Genomic DNA, 20,588 nt, shown 5'->3' with positions numbered 1-20,588 from the left:
GCCCGAGCTTCGGGGGTTTCCCCAACAATGAGCGTGTGGAGTGCATCCATGTTGTGGCGGCGAAGCTCTTCCCTCTGCTGCAAAGAAAGGGGCTCGGGGCGGTATTCTTCGTGAAAGCGTGACGGATCACCGCCACCATCACCGCCGTCGTCGCGACAGAAGCCAGGCAGACTACGCGGTCCGTCGACCATCAAGACTTCAGCCGCGGGATCACTGCTATCGCACTCGGATGCGGTCTCGATGGAGCCAGTCGAACAGGCCGTAGAGATTTTCGTCGGGCTCGATTGCCGCAACTTATGAGGTGGCAGACTAACGAGCCACCGCGTGTTTCACCCACCGCTGAAGCCGCGACCGACCGGATCGCTTGTGTCGGCGAACAGCGGGGGGCGAGGACACAACGGAAGCCGACCGATACTGGGTCAACGGCTGCCGGAGAAGGATGCCGCAAACGCACGCGCGAAAGTGCGTCGCCCCGCGGACGGGGAGCGTCTCGACGTCGAGAGGAGCTTCCTGAAGCCAGGCGGAGTCGTCGGCAACGAAGAGGAGTGCACCGAGACGGATCTCGCGGCCCTCAACCAATCCTCCGCCGGAAACCATAATGATAGGAATCGAAAAAATCGCAACTTCACCATAAAGTCGCTAAGACACCTGCCCCACGGTGGGTGCCAACTGTCGTGGTTCTAAGACTGACAGTAGAATGGGAGGGTAGGTATGAGGAGGCAAGATCCCAGCTATGGCGAAGTTGTACACGCAGGATTTACGAGTTCAGGCCCTTCACGGTGGAAGTAAAAGCCCTACGTCTCGGTGCCCGGAGGCGGTCGACTGGATTATATGCGTGTGGAGTTACAGGGGTGCGAACCCTTGTGCCTAAGGAGGGGGGTAGCTTCTAGAGTTCGCCAGGCCCCTCCTGCCCTCAGTTACACAGGGTTTAAGGTACATAAAGATGGGGCATTTCTGGTAACGCCTATAATAAAGCGACATAAATGTCCATTAAGTCTACGGAGTAAGTGTCCGACCGTTGTCATACAAAGTGACTTTAGGTCTTCTGTCCGTCGAGTGATTCCTGTTACGGTCGAGTGAACTTGAATCTTCCGAGTGGAATGCTTCTAGTCGAGTGGATGATGGTATCCCTTGAATGCTTCTGACTTTAGGGTAATGTCCTAGAGGAGGGTGTCTAGGTCAGGCCTATGACCCTACCCTAGGTACATAGCTTCATCAAGACCCACCTGTCGTCGAAGCCCTTCCTTAGCAAGCATTCCCGAAGGAAGGGCCAACTGACCGTGTCATACGACTTGTGGAAATCCAGTTTCAGGAAGACTGCCTTAAGGTGTTTGGAGTGAACCTCGTGGAGAGCTTCGTGGAAAACCAGAACTCCGTCAAGGATGTATCGGCCCTGAATAAATGCCGACTAATCGAGGTGAGTGATCCTGTCGGCAATGGGGGCCACCCTAATGGCGTACCCCTTCGCAAGGATGCGGAAGATGATGTTAATCACCGTAATCGGCCGGAACTGGCGAATATCCGAGGCCCTGGTTACTTTGGGGATGAGGGTAATGATCCCAAAGTTCAGCCTGGTGAGGTCAATGGATCCTACAAAGAACTCTTCAAACAGGGCCATCACCTCTGGTTTGATCACCTCCCAGAAAGTCTGGAAGAACTTTACTGGGAGGCCATCCGGACCGGGGGTCGAGGAAGGGTCCATACCCTTAATTACCGCCCACACTTCCGCCTCAGAGAACGGGGCCGTAAGGGCCGCGTTGCCCGCAAGGGAGACACAACAGTGGGCCGGCCAAATGTCTTGCGCCAGGGCAAGACCTCCCCGCGGGGAGACAAAGAATAGGTCTCTGTAAAAGCCGTCTACATGGGCCCGGATGTCCTCCGACCTTTGCAGGAGGGTCTTGCCATCCCAGAGAAGCGGGATGGAATTACGGCAACGACGACCGTTGGCAATGGCTTGGAAGTAAGCGGTATTGGCATCCCCCTTGAGGACCCAATTCTGCGTGCCTCGCAAGCGCCAGTAGGCCTCCTCATCCGTGTAGATGACCGTGAGCTGGTCTTCTAAGTCGTACCTAAGCATCCACTCCTCAGCAGTGAGACTTGCGGAGTCAGCCTGCATATCAAGGCCCTGGATGGCCTCGAGGAGGGCTTTCTTACGCTCACGAATGTCATGGCCCACATTTCTATTGATAAGAATAGGGCCTTATACCTGGGCAAAATAACTTTTCTATAGATAAGAATAGGGTTGAAAGGATCTTGCACATGAAAAAATATTTCAAAAATATTTCAGATAATGACACGTTTGGAGTTGGTGCCATACTTTTGAAGTTTGATGTAGTCTAATGTGCATCAGTGCCATAGAGAAATAAAGTATAATATTATACATGTTTCTATCCTTTCTGTATTTTCTTCTGTCATTTGTATATTTGGGCACTCGGTAATTTTACAGGTTTAATACTGTACATTTTCTTGATACTTTTAATGCGTTGGATATATTCTGAACGATACTCACGTCTTATCTTATCTTCCTCATTATATTGCGGACGGATTGAAATAACGATACGCTATTGATTTTGACATTATGCAGTTTGACCAACCTATTGATGATGTGTTGTTGACACCTGATTTTGGCAAGATACAGAGTGAAAGGGTTTTCAGCATGAGAAGGTTTCACGTCGTGAGGTGGAACAACTTTGATGTTTAGGCTATCGCCATTCGACCTCATCTCAGTGGCCGAAACTGTACTCCGAGTGACAAAATTTAGTATTCTGAGTGCTTTTCGGCCGATTACGCCCACAATATGACCTCAGATGAAGGAGTACTCTAAAGGAATTGTCTTCGTCTCGTCGAGACGATCGATTTTCATATATAAATCATCTCAATCCGAGTCCTTATGCAAAAGTTACAGTCAATATGGTGTGGACCAGCTAGGAATCAAAATATTACGCTGGACATCAGACACATGTTGATGGGTGTCTGGTACAATGCGTGAGCAATTAGCTGTTGAAGCTGACCTCAGATCTAAAGGTATTCAGCATGAAAGTTTTTCGCCTCGTCAAGCCGATCGATTTTCATATATAAATTGTCTCGATCCGAGTTAGTATGCGACCTGGGGAGGCAAGACAAGATCAGGCTATGTTTTCAGTCGGAAATCCGAGTGAAAAAGTTTGCCATCCGAGTGAAAACTTATCGGTCGAGTGAAAGTTTGCTGACCGGATAAACTTATTATTATCCAAGTGGAAATATAGTCATCCGAGTGGAAATATGGTCATCCGAGTGAAATTGTCCTCCAGGTGAAAATATTCCGAGTGAAAAGATTACCATCGGAACGAAAACTTGCCGATCGAGTAAGATATTGCCTTCCGAGTAGAAATATAGTCATCCGAGTGGAAATATAGTCATCTGAGTGAAAGATTGTCTTCCGAGTGAAAAAGTCCAGTCGGACAATCCGAGTGAAAGTCTCTAATATCCGAGTGGATGAGCTCGAATCCGAGTGAAACTAAACATGTGCCCGAAAGTTTATCAAGATGACCTCGGATGAAGAAGTGTTCAATATAGAAGTTGTGCGTATCATCAAGACGGTAAACTTTGGTTTTGGAGTCATCATCATCAGAGATAGTATATGGCCTGCAAATTCACTACGAGACTCGGATAATCCAGTCTACTACAAGACCGAGTCCGACTGGAAGGTAAAGATGACCTCGAAAAGTATTCAAGATGGCCTTATTTGAAAAAGTGATCAACATGAGAGTTGTTCATATCGTCGAGGCGCAGAAGTTTAATTTTGGGCCGTCTTGATCGGAAATCATATGCAAGCTCAGTGGCCCGCACAAGAAGGAAGACAGAGTTTGGGCCAGATTCAGACTGAATCCGAGTTGGAATAGAACTAGGACTCTAGGACGTGAATTGATGTAATTTTTCTTGTAAGGAAAGCCTAGATGAATCCTTTACTTGTACGGGAAGTCCAGCCGCCTCTTATATATGTTGGGGGTGACGGCCGATTGAACAACACACAATCGAACAAATCAATATACTACTTTTCTAGTCTACGTTTTATCTCCCCACCGTTTTCTCTCTCGTTCTTCACTGTTCTTTGTGTTTGAGAGCTGCGAATCCCGAGGCTCTACGGGCGAGCGAATCGACCTAGGGCAGCCCATAGCCGCCGCACTCCCTGACAGGGTCCCTCCCGGGTGTGCGGGGTTTCGGGTCTGCAAAAGCGCTCGTCGACTGTCTTGCGTATCGTGCTGTCGGTCGGGTCTCCTTCGACGTGAGCTGCGGTGCATCACCCCCGGCATCGAGGGTACACGTGACCTATTCGTGTGTCAACACACTTTTTGGCGACTCCGCTGGGGACCGAAGATCAATCATCATCATCCACCATGTCCGATCTTCCCAAGCCATCTGACGTAGACGCCGATAACATCATTAAGCCCAGTCTTGATGAGATATCGGCCGATCATCACCAAGTCTATGAGGAGTACAAGAAGGTGCGCGAGGAGAAGGACCCGCAGGAGTTCCTTGCAAAATTCAAGAACGATCGCCAAGGCAACATCACTCCGATTGAAGAAATCAAGTTCCCTCTTCTTCAAACTGAACAGGTTAAACCCTCTGTAAGTACTGCCTTTTCTCCTGAGCAGTGGGCTGAGATTGAAAGTCGTATTGCCGATGGTAACAATCTAGTCTATCAAACTTTCATAGAAAATACTAATGCTCAGAAGAATATATCTCAATCGTCTAGTGGTAATGATGGTGTAGCTGCTAGTGTGCAAAACCCTAATCTGGCTTTACCTATTGCATCGGCGCCTCCCGTGCCGATGGCTTATTATCCTACCCAAACAAATCAGATTGTGGCTGCACCCATTAATCCTATTATGAGGATGCCAGGTTCGGTGGCAACGCCGAACCAAACTCTACCTACAGCTACAACCACTCGACCACTACCAAATTATGGGTCGACATACATGCCACAATTCCTACCTACAGCTAGTAACCATACTCTTCCTATGTCACTGCCACAAGCTTCATCATCCACTACAGATGATGGTCTAGCTAATCTTAGGGAGGAGATGGCTAAGATGCTTCGAGAGAATTTTGGAGTTGAGTTACCTCGGAATCGGATTTACCAAAAGCCGTGCCCCGAGTACCTTGATGCCATCCAGTGCCCTCCGGGATATAAGATTCCAGATTTTGTTAAGTTCAATGGAGAGGGCACAAAAATCACATGGGAGCATGTTAGTCAATACTTAGCACAACTAGGTGAAGCAGGCTCACTAAATGAGTTGAAAGTGCGTTTATTTCCTTTATCATTAACTAGTACTGCATTTTCATGGTTTTCTTCTTTACCACATGGTTCCATTCGAGTTTGGTCGCAGCTAGAGCAGAAATTTCATGATCACTTTTATAGCGGCGACAATGAACTCAAGTTGTCACATCTAACATCGGTTAAACAGAAGCATGATGAATCGGTCTCCGATTACGTCAAGAGATTCAGAGAAACAAAAAACCGGTGTTTTAGTTTGGTGATAACCGAGAGAGACTTGGCAGACCTAGTGTTGAGTGGTTTGAGAACTCCCATTAAAGAAAAGCTAGAAGGTTATGAGTTCTTCAATATCAACCAAGTCTTACAAAGGGCTTTGGCTCAGGAAAGCCGAAGCAAAGATCTCAAAGAAGTGCATAGATACAAAGCCGATCGTCCAAAGATGAATATGGTGGAATATGATAGTGATCACTCGGGCGATGAGGGTGATGTTTTTTCTACTGAATTTGTTTGGCCATCTAAGGCCAAACCATTTACTTGCAATGATCTGAAACCGATTCATAAGAATCGTGATGAAGAGATGAAGTTTACTTTATTGCTAAGTGTGATAGAATATTTTATGCTTTGCTGCAGGCTAAGATTATTAGAATATCTCATACTTTACCACCGTTTGAAGAGCTAAAACGGCGTGCTTATTGCAAGTATCATAATTCTTTTTCTCATGCTACTAACGATTGCAATGTTTTTCGACGACAGATACAATCGGCCATTAATGAAGGACGATTGAACTTTTCTGAGATGCAAGTTGATAAACAGCCTTTTCCAATGAATACCATGGATTTGGAGGGGAAGAAGCTACTCATTCGGCCGGAGGTAGCCGAATCTGCTAATAAAGCTAATGTCATTGTTGGTGAGCCCAGGAAAGACAAGGAGGACAACAAGGTCTTGGGGAGACAGGTTGTGCTTGGTAAGCAACCCGATGGCAAGGAAGTGATCAAAATCACCATCAAGAATCCTACACTCGGGGGGCAACTACAAGTGCAAGAAAATGCTCGTGTGAGATTTGTCAAGCCCAAGAGTCCAGAAGTTGGCAAGTGGAAAAGGAATGAAGTTAAAGTACAGTGCAAGTGGATCAAACCAACTTTTGATATGTTGTTGTCCAAATATGCCAATCAGTCGGCTGGTTCCAGCTCTAACCAGCCATCATACTTGAAGCGACCAAGGTCACCATCAGATGATATGTTCAGTCAGTATATGAAACCGAGTGGACCAAAGGCGCTATTTCCAGAAGAGTAGAGGCAAACTGTTTGGGACCGACTTGAATACTCATATAATGGTCGACTGAACATCGGTAACTATCGGTCGGCTGGTCAAAACATGCGACCGGATGGAAATTATCCGAGTGTAAGAATGCACCCAGGTGGAAGCTATCCGAGTGAAAAAAATGTGGCCAAGTAGATTCCATCCGACTGAATTCCATCCGAGTGAATTCCATCCGAGTGACATCCATCCGAGTGGATTCCATCAGAGTAAAAAGGTGCGCCCGAGTGGAAATTCATGCATCTGGAAAGTCGAAAAGAATGGCGTGTTAAATCACCAAGTGTTGTAGCAGTTGAGTCGGGAAAAGGCAAGGAGAAAATGGATGCCGACTCACTTATCTTGGGCACTGAAACATTCGCCATACAGCAGCTGATTGTGCACAGCAATCCGACTGAGCCGATACTTGCTATCGCGCCAAAGCACTCGGCTAATGACCATGAAGCAAGCACCAGCCAAGTAAAAACGAGAGATCCTAAATACACTCAGCCAAAGTGGTGTCCTCCAGGGCTAACAAAGACACAAAAAAGGAAACTACAGAGGTTAAGGAGTCAAGAGATGGCAGAACAAGAGGCCGAGAAGCAAAGGGATAAGTTGTTCAATGACACTTGGCCTATGGTACCTACAAAACAAGTGTGGAGGCCCAAACAAATACAAGATGCAGTGGCTTCTACACCTATCACAGCAGCACCTACACTACCAAAAGAGGACGACGCAATCATTGCATCGTCTATGTTACCTATTGCTTCCTCTTCACTCGGACAAATTTAAGAACCGGTGGATGCACTCGAGGAAGAGGCTGATATGTTGGACTATGAGTCTACGCCGGTTCATGAAGGTATGGATATCAATATGGTGTATTACTTACCTGCTGAGTTTCGTGCTGTAGATGAGGAAGGGGAGGTGGCTCAGCTGGATTTTGGCCCTAAAAACGCAATATTCGAGAAGCCAAAAGAACCAGTAACGCATCTGAAATCATTATATCTCAGAGGTCATATCAATGGGTCGCCGCTCACTCGGATGCTTGTTGATGGTGGTGATGTGGTAAATCTTATGCCCTATTCGGTCTTCAAGAAATTGGGTTTGCCTGATGAAGAATTGATCAAGACCAATATGTGCTCAATGGATTTGAAGGCAAAGAGAAAACTGAAGCCAAAGGTGTAATGTATGTGGAGCTTACAGTCGGAAGCAAAACTTTGGCTACTGCATTCTTTGTCGCTAAGGTGCAAGGTAACTACAACGTCATACTAGGCCGTGATTGGGTTCATGCAAACCAGTGCGTACCATCCACTATGCACCAGTTTTTGATTCAGTGGGTTGATGATGAAGTGGAAGTCATTCATGCAGATAACTCGGCCAGTGTTGCTTTGGCCGATGCATCGGTGGATTGGCAACATCCCAATGCTACTTGCTTGACGGGACGTGACTTATCAGAGTTTGATTTTCTCAGCGCGACCAAGAATGGTTTTGTGCCCGTCTCTTTAAAGCCGACTGAATGCAATCGGCTCCAAGGTATGATATGTTTAAATGGATTCTAGCTCCGAGTGGTTACAAAAACGTCTTGTAAAATATCGGTCTAGCGAGAATGATATGTATGAGTCTATAGAGGAGTTGGATGACATGGATAAACTTGGACAAGGTTTTACATCGGCCGATCCATTAGAGGAGGTAGATATTGGAGATGGTTCAGTCACTCGACCGACGTTTGTAAACAAAAATTTGAAAGCTGATTGTAAAGCTAAGTTAATCGAGCTATTGAAGAATATGTTTGTTGCTTTGCGTGGGAATATCATGAGATGCCAGGTTTAAGCCGAGAGCTAGTGGAGCATCGGTTACCTATAAAGGCCGGTTTTAGACCTTATAAACAGTCTGCCAGAAAGTTTAATCCGAAAACATATGACCGGATCAAGGAAGAGATTGGTCGACTGCTTGAAGCTAATTTCATCCGACCTTGCAGATATGCCGAGTGGATTTCTAACATTGTCCCAGTGGAGAAGAAAGGATCTGGCAAGTTGAGGGTGTGCATTGACTTCAGAGATTTGAATAGGGCTACACCCAAAGATGAGTATCCCATGCCAATAGCCGATATGCTTATTAATGATGCTTCTGGACATAAGGTTATTAGCTTTCTAGATGGTAATGTCGGATACAATCAAATTTTTATGGCCAAAGAGGACATGTACAAAACGGCTTTCCGATGTCCTGGTTTCCTTGGTTTATTCGAGTGGACAGTGATGACATTCGGATTAAAAATGCTGGAGCCACGTATCAAAGGGCTATGAATTTAATTTTTCATGATTTACTCGGTGTCATACTTGAAGTTTATATTGATGATATTGTTGTCAAATCGGATGCTTTTGAGTCTCACTTGGCAGATTTGCGTTTAGCTTTTGAAAGAATGAAAAAGTATGGACTGAAGATAAATCCTTTAAAGTGTCATTCGGCGTATCAGCTGGCAAGTTTTTGAGTTTCATTATTCATGAAGATGGCATAGAGATTGATCCCAAAAAAATAGAGGCCATACAGAAAGTGGAGGCTCCAACATGCAAGAGGGATATGCAAAAGTTCCTTGGCAAGGTCAATTATTTGAGAAGGTTCATAGCTAATCTGTCAGGGAAAGTTGTTACATTTACTCCTATCCTTCGGTTGAAGAATGATGCTGATTTCACTTGGGGGGCAAAACAGCAAGAAGCATTTGATATGATCAAGAATTATTTGTGCACTCATCCGGTGATGAAAGCACCCAAGCATAGGGAACCCTTCAGGCTTTACATTGCAGCAGAGGAAGGAGTTATTGGTGTTGTTTTGACTCAAGAAACCAAGGGAAAAAAGCATGCTATTACATATTTGAGCAGACGCTTATTGGACGCCGAGACAAGGTCTACATTTATTGAGAAACTATGTCTATGCTTATATTATGCTTGCACAAAATTGAGACATTATTTAGTGTCGAGTGCTTGTATAGTAGCTTGTCAAACCGATGTCATTAAATACATGTTGCATAGGCCAATTCTTAGTGGTAGAATTGGCAAGTGGGCTTATGCTTTGATTGAATATGATTTGGCTTATGAATCTCTAAAATCCATGAAAGGCCAAATTGTTGCTAATTTCATTGTTGAACATCGGATTAATGACAAGCATGATGTTGATATGAACCTTGTTTCATTAGTACCATGGAGATTATACTTTGATGGTTCAGTTTGTAGCAATGGCCAAGGTGTTGGTATTGTTTATATATCTCCTCATCATGCTGTTTTTGAAGCCTCATGCCGCTTAGAATATTTTTGCACAAACAATCAAGCCGAATATGAAGCATTGTTATTCGGCCTAGAGATGTTACTTGCTATAGGTGTTACACATATTGAGGCTTACGGTGATTCGTTACTAGTGGTGCAGCAAATATCCAAAGTCTTTCAGTGTTTGGATGAATCACTTAATGTTTATCTTGATAAATGTCTAGATATAATTTCTACTTTGGATTGTTTTAGCATTGCACATATATCTAGACATGACAATTGGAAAGCAAATGAGTTGGCACAGCAAGCATTTGGATATCATGTTGATCATGGCATGTTTCATATTTCTCAAAGTCCGATGTCTTGTCTTACCAGTATTGAAGAGGCCGAACCAGAACCCACTGATTCGGTCATTAACAAAAAATCTAGTGCAGATGACAATTCCGACTGGAGGAAGCCCATTGTTGCTTACTTGCGCAATCCCAGTGAAAGGGTGGACAGGGCTGTTCGGCATATGGCTTTCAAGTATACAATGAGAGATGATGGCCTTTATCGCCGAACAGTCGATGATGTTCTTCTAAAGTGTTTGGACGAGGATCATGCAAGAGTTGCTATGGGAGAAGTACATGAAGGTATTTGTGGCACTCACCAGTCGGCTCCCAAGATGAAATGGTTATTACGACGTGCTGGGTTTTATTGGCCGACTATGATTAATGATTGCTTCAAATATTATAAAGGGTGTGAAGCTTGTCAAAAGTTTGGTGATATTCAATTGGCTCCTGCTGCTATGTACATCCTATTATCAAACCGTGGCCTTTCAGAGGTTGGGGTTTAGACTTCATTGGAGAAATTCACCCGTCTTCCTCAAAAGGGCATCGGTTCGTATTGGTGGCAACTGATTATTTCACTAAATGGTCTGAAGCAGTACCTCTCAAGAACATGACACATACGGAGGTAATTCAATTCATAACCGAGCACATTATTCATAGATTCGGTATTCCTCAAACGTTAACTACAGATCAAGGTTCATCCTTCATGTCACACCAAGTCTGAGAGTTTGCCGAATCTTATAACATAAAGTTGCTCAATTCCTCTCCATATTATGCCCAAGCTAATGGACAAGCTGAGTCTAGCAATAAAATGTTAATCAAACTCATCAAGAAGAAGATTGAAGATAATCCAAGGAGATGGCATGAGTTGTTGTCTGAAGCTTTGTGGGCACATAGAATTTCAAGGCATGGTGCTACGAAGGTGACTCCATATGAGCTAGTATATGGTCAAGAGGCCGTTTTACCAGTGGAAGTAAATTTGAATGCTTTGAGAATAGCCAAACAAAATGATTTATCGGCAGTAGACTTTTATAACTTGATGATGGACAATATTAATGAGGTTGCCGATAAACGTTTGGTTGCTTTGAAGTCCATAGAGAGAGACAAGTTGAGGGTTGCAAGAGCTTACAATAAGAAAGTTAAGTTGAAGAATTTTCAAGTTGGTGATCTCGTCTGGAAAGTGATTCTGCCGATTGGTTCAAGAGATAGAAAATTCGGGAAGTGGTCTCCAAGTTGGGAAGGTCCTTTTAGGATTACAAGAGTTGTTACCGGAAACTCATATTTGGTGGAATCAATACAAGGGGCATTGTTACCTCGAGCTCTCAATGGTAAATATTTGAAGAAGTACCACCCGAGTGTGTGGCAGGAAGCCTAAGTAGGCAATGGCCGATATACGATTATCGCCCTTAGCACAAACATGGCTGATACATAATTATCGCCCTGAGAAAAATAAATGGCCGATGGAGTGTTGACATCGTCCTTAGAACGAACACCATGCATATTTTTCGGCGTGCAAGCTTTGCCGAAAAACAGGGGGGCATGTGTTGACACCTGATTTTGGCAAGATACGGAGTGAAAGGGTTTTCAGCATGAGAAGGTTTCACTTCGTCGGGTGGAACAACTTTGATGTTTAGGCTATCACCATTCGACCTCATCTCAGTGGCCGAAGTTGTACTCCGAGTGACAAAATTTAATGTTCTGAGTGCTTTTCAGCCGATTACGCCCTCAATATGACCTCAGATGAAGGAGTACTATAAAGGAATTGTCTTTGTATCGTCGAGACGATCGATTTTCATATATAAATCATCTCAATCCGAGTCCTTATGCAAAAGTTACAGTCAATATGGTGCGGACCAGCTAGGAATCAAAATATTACGCTGGACATCAGACACATGTTGATGGGTGTCTGGTACAATGCGTGAGCAATTAGCTGTTGAAGCTGACCTCATATCTAAAGGTATTCAACATGAAAGTTTTTCGTCTCATCAAGCCGATCGATTTTCATATATAAATTGTCTCGATCCGAGTTAGTATGCGACCTGGGAAGGCAAGACAAGATCAGGCTATGTTTTCAGTCGGAAATCCGAGTGAAAAAGTTTGCCATCCGAGTGAAAACTTATCGGTCGAGTAAAACATTTTCATAACTCGTGAAATGCCGAGTAGGCACGAATTCCCCCAATTTGCGACCTGCAGTCGTAGGTGGAAGCCTTTCTTTCTTCTTGCACGTTTGCTGACCGGATGAACTTATTATTATCCAAGTGGAAATATAGTCATCCGAGTGGAAATATGGTCATCCGAGTGAAATTGTCCTCCAGGTGAAAATATTTCAAGTGAAAAGATTACCATCGGAACGAAAACTTGCCGATCGAGTAAGATATTGCCTTCCGAGTGGAAATATAGTCATCCGAGTGGAAATATAGTCATTCGAGTGAAAGATTGTCTTCCGAGTGAAAAAGTCCAATCGGACGATCCAAGTGAAAGTCTCTAATATCCGAGTGAATGAGCTCGAATCCAAGTGAAACTGAACATGTGCCCGAAAGTTTATCAAGATGACATCGGATGAAGAAGTGTTCAATACAGAAGTTCTGCGTATCATCAAGACGGTAAACTTTGGTTTTGGAGTCATCATCATCAGAGATAGTATATGGCCTGCAAATTCACTACGAGACTCGGATAATCCAGTCTACTACAAGACCGAGTCCGACTGGAAGGTAAAGATGACCTCGAAAAGCATTCAAGATGGCCTTATTTGAAAAAGTGATCAACATGAGAGTTGTTCGTATCGTCGAGGCGCGCAAGTTTGATATTTGGGCCGTCTTAATCGGAGATCATATGCAAGCTCAGAGGCCCGCACAAGAAGAAAGACAGAGTTTGGGCCAGATTCAGACTGAATCCGAGTTGGAATAGAACTAGGACTTTAGGACGTGAATTGATGTAATTTTTCTTGTAAGAAAAGCCTAGATGAATCCTTTACTTGTACGGGAAGTCCAGCCGCCTCTTATATATGTTGGGGGTGACGGCCGATTGAACAACACACAATCGAACAAATCAATATACTACTTTTTTAGTCTACGTTTTATCTCCCCACCGTTTTCTCTCTCGTTCTTCGCTGTTCTTCGTGTTTGAGAGCTGCGAATCCCGAGGCTCTAGGGGCGAGCGAATCGACCTAGGGCAGCCCATAGCCGCCGCACTCCCTGACGGGGTCCCTCCCGGGTGTGCGGGGTTTCGGGTCTGCAAAAGCGCCCGTCGACTGTCTTGCGTATCGCGCTGTCGGTCGGGTCTCCTTCGACGTGAGCTGCGGTGCATCACCCCCGGCGTCGAGGGTACACGTGATGTGTTCGTGTGTCAACATGTGTACCTTCAGATTCATGTGATCTTCTCATCTTCTGCAACCAAGAATTGTGCTTTTCTCCACCTCTACTATTATAGCGAACCACCCCACCGGCATTTGTGGATCAAAAGAAGGCCAATGCCAGCAAATCTGCAGTGCTCCCATCCATGCTCCCGAAACGTTAAACTCGCATCGAACGGCGGAGCTCTTTTTCCTTCCCTGTCGTCTATTTTTATGTCACACCGACAGCCGACCGTGGTCTGCGGGGAGCGAAGGCATGCTCCCGTCGCCGCACTTCCCCGTCCCTCCCCGCCGCTCACTTTTCCGCTGCAACCAAGCAGGCAGCTATTGCACAAGCTCAAGATTGAATCAGATCGGACCTAGGCCATGGCCTCGAGCAGGTGTGGCGCCACCCCCGTCGCAGATGTCGGCCCTCTCCAATCTCAAGACCACCTCCGCCTCCTGGTTTTGCTCCTCCTGCTTGCTGACCTTGACCCCTCCCTGTTCAATCCAGTTTGTTTCTTACTTCTTCTAATTTGTTGTCTGCTGATTGGATTTGTTCTCAGACCAAATTGAGGCGGCGCCGCCTGTCCATCACCGACGAGGCAACGGTCGCGGCGGCCGCCGACGCCTAGACTGTGGCCACCGTGGCGGCTGTCGCCGGCGGCGACTTGGCTTCCTGGCAACGCCTTCGCGCGTGTTCCCTGCTAGTATAGCAGCAGTAGAAGCTAAGCAGCAGCAGAGGCGGATGCCTTGCTGCTGATCACAAAATTGAGGCGGTCAACTATTCTACAGCTGAAAAGACGGCAGATCTCACAGGCCTTGAGCTGACCGCAGTTTTTTGAGACGTACTAATGGAACTGTTTGGTCTGTACTAATGCTAGCCTCACGTTTGAGTCTGGATGTGTATCAACTGCAACTCATTCATTTGTATGATACTATTTGAGCAGGCGTATGCTACTACCATAAGCCTCTCTTTCATTAAGTATTGGTGAGAACTCTGCTCAAGCCCGCCGAGGTCGCCATGCTCGGTGAGTGACCCTCTCTGATGGGATTGTCTAGCACAAAATGTTGATCATGTTCTCTACTGGTTGAATGAACTGAATTTTAATTAGCTGATGCTGGTGATATTTACAGATAGCATGACGCCAGAAGACGTGGGTCAGCAATGTCAACGCCGGTGTTGTCACAGTGATCAACTACAGTTCTGCTTGTGAGGTTAGATATAAAATCTATGTTGTTGGATGTTGGTTGTACTACAGTTTGTACCTGATGCAAAGTATTCTTACAACAACATAGTTCATGAAATCTATGCTGTTGGATGTTGGTCGTACTACAGAACTTGGGTGTTATCATTGTTTTGCGACATGTCTTTAGATGGAGTACACCGGTGAATGAGTTGACAATATTTACAGTGCATGAAAGGTAGAAAAAAAATGTTGCATTCCATCGACAGTCACATGAACAAGTAAGAATTGCAAGCATGGTTGTATACTCATAGGTTCTAATAGAATTGCAAGCAAATACATGAGATAAAAATCTATAACATCGATTAAGCCGGCTTCTGTTGATGGAAGAATAGTAGATTCTGTCCTGGCATCATCACAGGGGTAGAAGTGCCACTCGTAGGAGTCTGTTGATGGAGGAATGATAGGTTCTGTCCTGGCATCATCACAGGGGTAGAAGTACCACCCGTAGGAGTCTGTTGTTGGAGGAATGATAGGTTTTGTCCTGGCATCATCACAGGGGTAGAGGTACCACTCGTAGGAGTCCATTGTTGCAAGAATGATGTATTCTGTCCTGGCATCATCATAGGGGTAGAGGTACCACTTGTAGGGGTCTGTTGTTGGGAGAATGATAGATTTTGCCCTGACATCATCGTAGGGGTAGAGGTACCAATGGATTGTCGCAGACTTGAGTTGTAATGTGCTAAATATGGGTGTACAAGATTGGCCGGAGCTCCAATATGACCATACGCAAGTAAATTGCAAAGCTTAGGTCGCAGAGATTGAAAATGAAAAAAAGTTAAAAAGAAGACTTCTTTTACCATTTGGGTTGGGTTGTACTGTGGTAGATACCCAGGCATTTGGTTTGCGGAAGGCGTTTCAGGACGTAGTTGTAAAGAATTGGCTGTCTTCTTTTTCTTCTTCGTTTTTGCTTTCTTCGAGCCACCAACGGACCTTGCTGATCCTGGTATAATACTTTCTCCCAAATGACCCTAAGAAGATTAATAGCAAGGCTTGGCGTCATTGTAGTTTGAAAATGAGAGAAAGTTATATGGGTAGACTTTTTATACCATTAACATTGGGTTGTGTGTAGACATCTGATTTGTGACAGGCATTTCAATATTTTCTCCCAAATGACCCTAAGAAGATTAATAGCAAAGCTTAGCGTCATTGAATTTTGAAAATGAGAGAAAGTTAAATGGGTAGACTTCTTATACCATTAACATTGGGTTATACACAAACATTTGATTTGTGAAAGGCATTTCAGGTTGTAGTTGGAAAGAATCATCTATCTTCTTTTTCTTCTTTGTTTTTGCTTTCTCCAAGCCACCAATGGGCCTTGCTGATCCTCGTGCAGTCTTCTCCTTGACCTTCATACCTTTTGGCCTTTCAAGCCCCTCGTTATGTTTTGAAACTCTAGTAGAGTCAATGTTCGTACCTGCAACCATAAAGTTAAATGTAAGTCTTAGTTTGAAAATGTTGTATGCAACTAGTAGCATAGTATATAACTTGTATGCATATACCTTGTGAAACTGAGGAGTTACCCAAATTAGGACTTGGATCTGGATCAGTTCTAATTTTCAACTGTTTTTCCACATCTCGTGCTAGCTGCTCTGCGCATTTAGCAGCCATATCATAAGTTTCATCTGACTCTGCGGCGCGAGCAGCTACGTGGATAAACATTCTACATAAGTCCTTGTAGAAGCTAGACATTCTTGCTTTTAGATCATCATGCAGATTGCGATCGCTTGTTATCTCGAGCACTTTGGCATCAATTGTCCATCTTCTCAATATATATTGTTCAGGGATATGCTTGATATTATTAATATCAAGTATCTTTAAGCAATGGGAGCAGAGGATTCCAGCAAATTCAAACTTCTTGCAACTGCAATTGACTTTTTCTTCGCTTGGATCAAATCTGACGACATGCTCATGCTGTGTGCCATGGAATTTTACTATATAAACCCTCTGCTCTTTGTCAGTACCATCACAAAGAAATGTGTCATAGTTCAGGGTCCGAAGCACTTGCTCCTGAAACATCTTGAATATTGCTGGAGTATACGTAGTTGCGCCTTGCCTTAAAACATAGCTACCTTCTGCCATCAGCTTGGGAGTAGTTTGTGACGCCTTGAAGTCACATTTCACCTCTACAAATCTTTTATCCGTAACTAGCCGCTCAAAATGCTCAAAAAAGTAAGCATGTCATATTTAATACTGATGTACCGCTTTAGTTCGTTATTCATGCTTTCACTTCTTTGGGTAGTGCTCATGTGGGCCGAGAACGTATTTCTGCCATACACTAGAGCCCACTGCTCCCTTTTCTCAAACAACCTTTGCAGCCATGTATTGTCATGTAATCCATACTTGTCTATCATTCTATTCCACTCATCTATAAAATCGTCTTCTTCCTCAATATCATATATACAATGCTGAAAATCAGCATTGAACTTCTTGTATTCTTCAACAACTCCTGCTAGGTGCTTGCAAGCATTTTGATTCATATGCCACACACAAAGTCTATGATGAGACTGAGGTAGTACTATACTGATTGCCTTGGCCATTGCTGCATCTTCATTGGTCATAATTGTCCTTGGATATTTCCCAGACATAGCAGTTAGAAATGTTGTAAAAAGCCAACCAAAACTTTCAGCAGTTTCATCATAGAGAAGTGCGGCACCAAAGACAACAGTTTTCTTGTGATTATTAACCCCAACAATCAAACCAAAGGGACGTCCATCATCTAGTTTCCTATATGTGGTGTCAAAGCATATAACATCACCAAATAATGCATAGTCTGAGATCATTTTGGAGTCAGCCCAAAAAATATTGGTTATCAGATCATCCTCATCAATTTGAATTGAATAGAAAAAATTGGCATCTTCTTTTACCTTCTTCTCCATGTATTCCAACACTCCCCATGTGTCACCCTTTTTTGCTTGCTGTGTTCTCTTAGAGTACAAACGATTTTTCATATCTTCGGGTGCAAACCCAAGATTTGGAAGTCCACATGCTTCTTTGGCCATAAGATCAATAGTTGCTTTATTTGAAATGCCTACAGAATTTGCGACCTCAGCGTTTGCTATTTGTGCTTCCGTCACTTTCCTTTGGGATCTTAAGTATAAGGCCATGTCTCCAGTAGCAAGATTATGATTATGTGCAGTCTCAAATTCGTACACATAATATAATCCGTTTTAAGACTTATCTTCATATGGGCTTTACATCCACATCGTGTTTCAGGCCTACTGTAACTGAAAGAATCCTCTCTCTTATCTTCTGCGCGGAATCCTGTCAATTAAAATAAGTATCTTAGTGATCCAAAAGTAATAATATAACCAAAACAAAATACAAGCAGGCCATACCTTCACGGGAGCATGTAAATGTTCGTTGTTGTATGACAGCAGAATTCTTTACTTTATATTGACTCCCTCTTCGGATGCTAAAACCAATGGCTTTTGCATACTTGTTATAAAAGGAGCAAGCTTCCTCTTCAGATAAAAATTGCATGCCAAGCTTTGGTACCCTTTCATTACTGTAATCTGTTGCATTGCTAGGAGCAGTTTCATGCACATCCTATATGAATCACTATTCACATTAGTTCATATGCATATGCTTGAAAGTTAGATATATGAAATAAGGTTCACAACCAGATTACCTTTTAGTTGCCCTTGCCACAAGTAATCAAATGATGTTCCCAAATTGTAGTGTGACTCTTTAATCCTCATGGTCATACTACATGTCTTGTCTAGAAGGCCGCACTACTGGAATACTAAATGGAAACTAAACTATTCTACAACAGTCGGAATCTAAATCAATTGGAAATGGACATAATGTTAATTTTTTGAGACTAATATAGATTAATGATAAGAACAATTAGACATCTTATTTTATTACATGTAGTACGCTATGAATAAATACCAGATTCTTGCATATGCACAGTCGAAATTACATGAATCACCTAACAAACTAAGTTGTGCAAAACTGCTATGCCCAGTGTGTCTACATGGCTGTACAGTAGTTTTAATCGGATTTGAATAGATCTTATACAATCATGATTGGTTGATTTGTTTGTTAACAGGGAAAAGCAACCAGTTCAACAAGAAGGGCAGGAACAACGAAAAGAGTCAACAAGAATACGAGTTGTTAGGAAAGCAACTTGTATTCCCATGAGGCCATAGGCCGATATATATACATATACAGGTGTGGAACATATGCAGGAAACCCTTTATACAACGGGATAAATACAAAGGGGTACATGACTTATATTATAACTCTAACACCCCCTCCTCAAACTCATGGTGGATGAACAACACTGAGTTTGGAGAGGTAAAAGCCATGTTGTGCTCTAGTCTGGGCCTTCGTCAGGAAATCCGCCAACTATAATTTGGAAGGCACATACTGAAAAGCAATAACCTGATCCTGCACACCAGCGCGCACATAGAAAGCATCAACACCAATATGCTTGGTGAGCTCATGCTTCACAGGATCGCGCGCAATGCTAATAGCACCTGTACTGTCAGATAAGAGCAGAGTCGGTGTAGTGACAGAAACACCAAAATCCTGAAGTAACCACCGTAACCAAGTCACCTCTGCCGTCAAAAGAGCCATGGCTCGCAACTCAGCCTCAGCACTAGAACGGGAAACTGCAATCTGTTTCTTTTTCTTCCAGGCAATGAGAGAACCATCAAGAAAAACACAGTAAGCAGAAAGTGAACGGCGATCAGAAGGATCACTAGCCCACGTAGCATCCGAATAGGCCTGAAGCTGTAAAGAACTGGAGCTAGGAAAGAATAGACGGTGAGAGATCGTGCCCCGAAGATATCGGAGAACACGAAGAAGATGACTATAGTGAACCGATGTGGGAGCAGAGACAAACTGACTCAGAATATAAACCGGATAAGAGATGTCCGGACGAGTGACGGCTAGATAGACAAGACTGCCAACGAGATGACGATAACGCGTCGGGTCAGGGAGAGGATCACCATCAGTAGCACGGAGGTGAACATTGAGCTCCATAGGAGTCTCAACAATGCACTCGTCAGTAAGAGCAGCACGAGCAAGAAGATCCTGGATATACTTTTCCTGGGATATAAAAAAGGCATCAGAGGTAGAAGAGACTTCAATCCCAAGAAAGTAGCGAAGAGGTCCAAGATCAGACATAAGAAACTGCTCACTAAGACAGGCCTTTACAAAGGCAATATACTCGGGGTCATCCCCAGTGATGATCATGTCATCAACATAGAGAAGAAGAAGAGTCCGACCACGAGGAGAAAGGTGAATAAACAATGCTGGATCATGAGCACTTGCTGAAAAACCAGCAGTAGTGACCACAGAGGCAAAACGCTCAAACCAGGCACGAGGGGCTTGCTTAAGGCCATAGAGAGAGCGACGAAGACGACATACCATGCCATCAGGAACAGAATACCCAGGTGGTGGCTGCATGTACACCTCCTCACGCAGCTCACCATTAAGAAAGGCATTCTTAACATCAAGCTGAGATATAGACCAGTGGCGTGCAGAGGCAACGACAAGAAGTGTACGAACAGTGGTCATATGGGCTATAGGAGCAAAAGTCTCGTCATAATCACGACCATGCTCCTGCTGAAAACCACGAGCCACAAGACGAGTTTTGTGACGCTCAAGAGAACCATCGGAGCGAGTCTTAACCTTGTAGACCCACTTACAAGTGATGGGACGGACTCCGGGAGGAAGAGAAACAAGATCCCAGGTACCAGTGCGTTCAAGAGCAGCAATCTCCTTGGCCATCGCAAACTGCCATTCAGGATGAACAACAGCCTGACGATAAGAAGTCAGCTCAAGAACAGCAGCACCAACGGTGGGAAATCCAAAGCGATCAACAGGCGGACGAGGACGAGAACGCAAGCCATAAGTAGGCTG

The 20,588-nt window shown here is 44.2% G+C and overlaps 1 pseudogene; it reads right to left on the bottom strand.

The window, feature by feature from the left end:
- Positions 1-1,408: 1,408 nt before the first annotated feature.
- LOC123142586 (protein FAR1-RELATED SEQUENCE 5-like) lies at positions 1,409-18,415 on the bottom strand (annotated as a pseudogene).
- Positions 18,416-20,588: the final 2,173 nt, after the last annotated feature.

The sequence above is a fragment of the Triticum aestivum genome, chromosome 6D (assembly GCF_018294505.1).
Source record: "Triticum aestivum cultivar Chinese Spring chromosome 6D, IWGSC CS RefSeq v2.1, whole genome shotgun sequence".
Classification (NCBI taxonomy): domain Eukaryota; kingdom Viridiplantae; phylum Streptophyta; class Magnoliopsida; order Poales; family Poaceae; genus Triticum; species Triticum aestivum.
The sequence above is the reverse complement of the archived record's forward strand: the minus strand, read 5'-3'. Positions and strand labels throughout refer to the sequence as shown.